This window comes from Mandrillus leucophaeus, unplaced genomic scaffold (genome assembly GCF_000951045.1).
Source record: "Mandrillus leucophaeus isolate KB7577 unplaced genomic scaffold, Mleu.le_1.0 Scaffold259, whole genome shotgun sequence".
Taxonomy (NCBI): domain Eukaryota; kingdom Metazoa; phylum Chordata; class Mammalia; order Primates; family Cercopithecidae; genus Mandrillus; species Mandrillus leucophaeus.
The window spans coordinates 1,252,956-1,261,013 of NW_012102687.1; the positions used below are offsets into that span (position 1 = coordinate 1,252,956).

The following is an 8,058-nucleotide window of genomic DNA, read 5'->3' on the forward strand; positions in this document are numbered from 1 at the left end:
TCTTTGAAAAATCTTAATTTAATGTTTAAATCACACTTTTCTTTTTCACACTACAGATCTGGATGTGTGGTATCGCAGAAATTCATCTCCCCCGACTTTCTAAATCCATGTCTAAATGGGTGCAGGAGGCGAGTTTGAAACATGTGTAGGTTAACTAAAGCCTGAGCCCAGGGAACTTCTGCGTACTCATGAACATCTGTTCTCTTTGTTTCCTCTGCTTCTTCTCTGTTCCAATGTGGTCAGTCCTGAGCTCTTGTAATCCTTCCTTTTCTGATCCTCGCCTATATAGCTCTTTTGACCTGTTGTATTGGTTTACACAGTCAAATTTATTCAATATAATTATATCTTACATAATTCAGTGATAGCATGTTTTCTTTAAAAGATAATAATATTAAAATCTTGATTGGAAAATTAAACCATTGTTGCTTACAATGTTTACATTCTAAAAACATCTGTAAAGGGAAAGATAATTTATTTAAATAAAAAATAATTTTCTAAGCATTATTATTATTTTTTTCAATTGTGATCTCCTGCAAGGTTCAGCCTGGGCTTTCCATCTATTGATAAACACAATAACAGTTTGTTGATTTGTAAAACATATGTGTTTATTGAACTTAAGTCATATTTCATCTTACATTTTATATGTTTCTAGGGAATACTTATGATCATAAATAATAGCTGACTACTAAATTTTATTTTATTTTTCCATATAACTATGTATCCATATATTCTTAAGATTTAGAGAAAAATGTATACAAACTGAACTATTACTTCATTCATGTTTATACATAGTCTGCATAAAATTTTTCTTTTGGCACATAAAATTATTTATAATAATACATATATACTTTAAATGACTCCAGGTTGTTTGATATACCTTATTATTTTATAAATAATTCTCAGTACTTCTATTTTAATAGATGTAAGCTTTAATAGGTAATAATCCATTATAATTCCAGAGAGCAATACATAAAGATGGAATATTCCTGAACAGTAGCAGAAGTGGCAAGAACTAAACTCATCATGTTTTTTATAAAATAAAGTTTAGTAGTCAGCTATTATTTATAATCATAGCTTTGTTTCAAGGAATATAAATATTATATGCACAAAAGAGAAAGCCGAAACAGAGCACCTAAGTATTTATGCAAAAGCTTTTTCATTTGTATCAGCAAAGCCTCCATGCAAACACTAACAAATCAATAACTATCAATTTAACGTTATTGGTTTCTGCATATTGTTGTTGAAACTTATAAATGTAACAAAGCCATAATGTGGTGTCTGATTTTCATTTGTGTCTGTTACATACTATGTTTGATTTTTATTACTAAGTTCTTAACATTTTTCAGTGAATGTGACTACCTTTCTTTAACTTTGCCAAAATACTGTTCGACAATTATGAATTTGAATGTGTTTGGGCCTGACAGCTACTTTAAAGTCCAGATTGTTTGTCATGTTTCTTGAAATATTTCCTTCCCTTACTGCTATGCATACTTTTATTAGTTTTTTTTTTTTTTTACCGTATTCTACACAGAAAAGAGTCAGTGGAATTCCACTATAATTTGTTGCACTGGTGGAATTTGTGAGCTATATTTTCCACTAAATACCACTTAATCCATCTAAATCACTCTTTCAGGTTCTAGAGTATATTTTCTTGCTTTTTAAAATATGAATTACACATGAACAGTTTTACAAAGCATAAACCACTTTTCAGGTTAAAAGTTACTGAAGAAATACAGATACTATTAGTTAAGATTTAGTTTTTTTATTTGACTCTTTTCAATGAGACTATAACTTCTTAGTGCTTATGAAACAGTAATGCCAACAAATTACTAAATACAACTAGATTAATTAAAATAGCAATTATAAAATAAATGCCTATATATTGGTAACTCAGCCTATGAAATAAAACTTTTCATAAGACTCATTCACAAGACTTGATATTTTGCCATTTACATTTTTGCAAGGCATTATTTTCTTCCTCATAAGTTTTATTTAGAATTTTTGCAGCAGAATTTATGATCTGAACATATGACCTGATATGTTTCTCTTTCAATTTGCTGCTTTGATATTGTGCACACATAAATTTATTAAGATTATCCTCAGCAAAGAGGAATATAAATGACCTGATGATGGAGATGTTGGAAACTGAAGACAAGTATGCACATTGTCATTTGGGACATTCATTAGCTTTATGTGTAAAAATAAAATAATATATTTGTATATATTTTTACTAACTACTAAATTTATATATATTATATTTTTGACAAGTGTAGGGATAAGAAAATAAGACAAAGAGAGATGAGAAATTTCATTCTCCACATTCAGACAGATCAGAGGCAAATCATAGCTCTAGCACTTGCGCTTTTACTGTGAGAATCTTAGTTAGACTGTGTGATAATTCCCCATATCAAATTTAAAGATAATAATTATACTATGTCATGCAGTTGTTGTAAGCTTTCAATTAGGTAGAGAATGTAAAATATTTAGGAGAGTAACTCGCACACAGCAAGATTTCAAAGAAATAGTAACTTATTTATTTATTTATTTTTTGCGGATATCTATTCCTTATAACACTACTGAAAAAAGCAAATGGTGACATGGTATATAACCAGAATTTGATAACTATTCTCACTTCTCCTCAAACCCATGCTGTGGAATATAATGCTATTTAAATTTTCTATGATATAAAATGTTAAGTTCTGTTTTCCCAGAATCCTTGAGCCAGCTAGAAGATCAACTTTATTTTCTTGTGGAGCATTTCTTAAGTTTGGCCCTTTTAGGGAGTCTGTCAAGCCCAAACCGTTTTCCTAATACTACTAAGATGTCATTCACAGTTTTTCTTGCATTGTTTTTTTTTTTAAACGTAGGGTTTAGTTTTCAACAGGCTACATGAAGTATAATGTTATGTAAGATATCACAACAATTCAATACAGAAGCAGATGTAAGAACCCAGCATCTTCTATTAAGTCAGAAAGTTAAAGGATTTGCAAAATGTAAACAATGTGTTACCTTTTAGCTTTTTGAAAACATAGCTTTAAAATGATAATATGCTATTTATGGCTCCATGTCATGGGTTTATTAGGGCTATTTTAACAAGTTAATAAATGCATATTTTAAATTTTTCTATTTGCATTTCTAATACTAAATATTAGTAGACAGAAATGCCCCCTCCACCGCCAAACACAAAGGTCTCTAAGTTCTCAATATTTAAGTGTGTAAAGGGATCCTGAGTCTCCAACAGTCTGAGTAGTGGTGAACATTACTTCTGGCTTCATGAATGCATTGTGGTGAATTATATTACAGACATCAGTGACTTCAGTGAAAGATTCTACACTACTCTAGCCACAGTAAAGATCGGGAATATGTGCACTTTTTTTTTTTTTTTTTTTTTTTTTCTCTTGAATTTTCAACCAATAGTGAAGGAAGAATGTAATCTGTTTTTTTTTTTTTTTTTTTTTGGGCGGGGGTTGTTAATCTAACAGAGTATAGTGACTCCAGATGTTATCCATAATTTATTTGTTCCTTGAGAGCTTTCTTTCTGGTTTTTCTTTCTATACACAGAAAAGACATAAGCAAGAATTACTCCTGCAGTCTTATAAGACAGAAGTATTTCCCAGAGGATTTTCTAATTAATATTGTACCCTTAAATACATGAAATGGACTGAAAAAAAATGGATATAATGCACATTCCTATCTCGATCCTTTGGGAATGGGAACCACTCAAAAACAGTAGTGTATTGTGAAATATAGTTATACTACTTATTATATACAGTGGATATATACCATGTAATTTATTTCAGCAATACAATTTGATTAATTTCTGATTATTAGATGCATGTTTATGTGCATCATAAAAAAGATTTTATTGTGATGTTTTTCTTCCGCTGACTTAATTGTCATTAGTTTTGCATTCATGTTATAGTCCATGAGAAGTTGTAAGTATGATGTAGTGATTTGGTAGCCAATCAAAGGTGTTTCAATAAATTATGGTGTTATACAAAATCCTTCATTGGTGGATATTATCCTTTTTACTTTCAAGTGATCCTAAAGGTATGCATATTTTAAAATATAGAAGAAATATCCCCTCTTTAGATAAAGAATATTCTTTAGGCAAGAATAGATTGTCTGCATTGCATTTCTCACTGAATAACTCAGCACGGATAGATTTTTGGTTCATGAAAGTTCTCATTCACTATATCCTGACTTTGGAGATAAAATTGTCTTTGTACACAGAGCAAAATCATATCATTGCACCACAATAAAGTCTTTATATTATGTTCAACTATAACAAAACTAGATTATCCTTTCATTCTTGCTAAAAAAATTTTTTGGGAGTGAGTGTGTCAAGCTCCTTTTTAGGCCCTGTTAATCCAGGAAGTGGGCACCATCTGACCACTATGTATATTGGCCAGAGTGATATTATCTAAAACCAGTCCTTTTGAGTAAATATACAATCTCCTTAACTTCTAAAGGTGTATTGAAAAAAACTGAATGGACATCTTCATTATTAACTTCACACACTAATTAGGAGGGCAAATGTTATAATATAATAGAATATTTGCTTGCATTATAAATGGCATTGGTTGCAATCATACATAATTATATCTATGCACACCATGTGTATCACACATGCATGTATATAATTTAAGCCAATGTCATCATATGCCTGTATGTACATGTGCACATGTATAGATATCGCTGCTAATGGATATCTCTTGCAAGATCACATTTTTGATTTAAAAATTGTAAAATGATTTAGAAAGCTTAGATAAGTTTTTAGCAGACAGGTTAGTGAAATGGCCAGTGGAAATAACAACTGATTGATTGTGATTTAATTTAACTGGCATCATGTACTAGCCATTAGAAAGCATAGTCTTCCCCTCCCCCCAAATGCTATGACTAAATTTCAAGTATTCAGAAGACTTATTCTGCAAAAAGTATTTTTCTTTTTATGTATTTTATGTTATTACTTTTGTAGGCTCTGTTATTTTTGAGACAGGATATTGCTCTGTCACTCAATTTGGACAGTGGTGTGGGTGGCATAGAGGGCAGTGGAGTGACCACTGCAGCCTTGAGCTCCAGAGCTCAGGAGATCCTCCCACCTCAGTCTTCTGAGTAGCTGTGATTACAGGCATGAGCCATCAAGCGCGGCTAATTTTTTTTTTTTACTTTTTTGTAGAGACAGGTTTTTGCTATGTTGCCTAGGCTATTCTCAAAATCCTGGCCTCAAGCAATCTTCCCTCTTCGGCCTCCGAAATTGCTAGGATTAAAGGTATCAGCCACCACATCTTGACTTTTTTGATTTTAAATATTATTTCAGTATTATTTTGAGGTAGTAATTGTTTTATTTGTTTTAGTTCCACAGGTTTTTGTGAAACAGGTGGTATTTGGTTACATGAGTAAGTTCTTTAGTGGTGATTTGTGAGATTTTGGTGCACCCATCTCCCAAGCAGTATACACTGAACCCAGTTTGTAGTCTTCTATTCTTTTTCTGTAAAAAAATAGTTATACCAGAGGTTTTTGAACCACACTTAGTAGCCGTATATTCTTCTGTATTTCCCAACCTCCCTGGCAGTGTGGTAATGAAATTTTTTGTGGGTAATGAAATTTTTAAATAATTTTAGGCTGAAGAAGCTAAGCTGGCCTGTTTTTAAATCTGTTTTCCCCCAACTGCATGACACTGGAAACCTTGTATTACAGATTATGAAACTAATCATGAAGTGTAATGTAATGTATTAACTTTGTTGTACAATTTCACTCCATTTCTATTTGTATTTTTTTTTGGTTCAGTGTTAGCCCAACTAAATAGTGATTTATTTTAAATGTTTCTATAACATATTTTTGTGTGAATAGGTACATAAATATTTATAAAGAATAAAAAGGCAATTTTCCTGAATATGAAACTTTTTTTCTGCCTTTAAGTTATTCAAATATATGAAGCCGGTGTTTCCCAAAGTATGTTATATTCTACTCAATATTGATCCTGGGGATATTCATCAAAGTAATTCATGTGCTAATAAATTTTTAAAATTCCATGTTATATATTGACTCATCCCAAACCTCTCTTTGGAGATTGAAACTAGCATATGTAAAATTTATTAAATCCTTCAATGAATCAAATAATTTAAATTAGTGTCATTCAGTACCTATATGATCCAAAACATATATTATAAACTTAGACCTCATAACATAAACTAATTACCCACAAAATAAACATTAGAAAATACTTTATTAAATTATATTTAATTATAAATATCATAAATATACTGAAAATGAAAACCAATCACACTGAATATTTTAATGTGTATGTAAAATACATATTAATGCATGTATATTTATATGTATTATATCTATTATTTAATATATAGTAAAATTACTTTTCGGTAAGAATGGTTCACGCTTGAACCTTCTAGATTGAAAGTTTCTTTAGAGCAGATATTAGATCTTATTCATCTATGAATTTCCAATGTTTTCAAAGTGTTTTAATTTAATATGCTCTTTAAAACATTTGTTAACAAGTAAGTGAGATATTTCCTCTATTAATATTGTCAGTTTATACTCCTGTAAAATATAAAGATGAGTAGAAAAGCTGAAAGTGGAATCCAGAGATGTAGAGGACATTGCGTTCCAAGATTATATATTGACGAGATTGGTAAGACAATGCATATTAAATTCAGTTAAATTTATTTAGATTACAAACTCTTCACTAGATTCTGATGCTCATGTTTTAAAAAATAATTTTATAATTATTAATGTAAAAATAACATAGGTTTACCATTTATAGATGAGTTAAATGGCATTATGGGAGAAACGATCATTTCAACTCTTTCCATTATTGGCCTCAAACGACTTACATTCTAAGGTTCTATAATTTGTTCTCTCTGAGATAGATTTTTCTTGGCTATGATAAAGAGGTAAATATATAAATATAAAACACTGCTAGAATGAAAATAAAAGTGTATCTCAGAAATATGTAGTTCATATTTGTTTTATTCTAAATTATAAAAATGGAGAGAATTTTCTTAGAAAATTTAGTTACCTATGATTTTAATTATTTGCATGAGATACTTATACCCAATGATGGGGTTCCATGATTCCTCAAGCCAGTCTATTTTCTCTGGTCACCATTATTACTATTAGTACATGCAATCATTTTTATTGTAATGCCTTGACAATAATTGCGGCATTATAAAATAACTTACAGATGTCTATGAATCAAAATCAAATATGCTGTCTTCTTTGATCTATTTTTAAAATGCTTCCTATTACAAGAAACAAGTACTCTTATGATAACTGTATATAGAAAAAAAGACTTTAATAATTTACCCAAAGACACACACTTGTTTTATGTGACTTCAAGTATCTGTAAAATATACCATATATCTATTTTTGTCAAGCACATTTTATGTGTCAAATGAAACAGTGACTCATAAGAACATTATTCTTGATGGAGAATAATTACTGAGGGTATAAATTTCCAAAAACTAATAGAATACCTTTTTAAAGAGAAAATAATGTGGTTTTATATAATGAATTTCATCATAATTTTAATTAATTTGGAAGCTTCTAATCTATACTTTTGAGAGTGGCCTGGAGTGTTGTTATTATGTATTAAAAATTACTACAAACTAATAATGTTCATGGTGGTTATCGAAGTTAATACATAAGAAAAAGTTGTTCCATATACTTTAAATTGATTTACATAGCACAGATTTGTGAGGTGAGTGCCAACTCTATTTCAAATATTGTATTGGAAGCATCTAACTCAGCAAGGTAAAATAACTCATCCAAATTTTCCCAGCAATTAAGCATCAGAGCCAGATCTGTAGTATTTGGTCTCTGACTCGTTAAGTGTCATTCCTTCCATTACAATGATAAAATAAAATCAATTTTTAAAATGCTCAGAGAACTCTTGCCCAGAGGGAAGACAATATAATTAAATGTGTTTAATAGATATTATCACGCTTGTAATCCCAGCACTTTGGGAGGTTGAGGAGGGCAGATCACCTGAGGTCAGGAGTTCGTGACCAGCCTTGTCAACATGGTGAAACCCTGTCT

At 30.3% G+C, this 8,058-nt stretch overlaps 1 protein-coding gene across 3 annotated transcripts in view; it reads right to left on the reverse strand.

The window, feature by feature from the left end:
* Nucleotides 1–8,058, reverse strand: part of FSTL5 (follistatin-like 5) — an 825,267-nt gene that overhangs the window by 109,720 nt on the left and 707,489 nt on the right. The window lies entirely within an intron of this gene.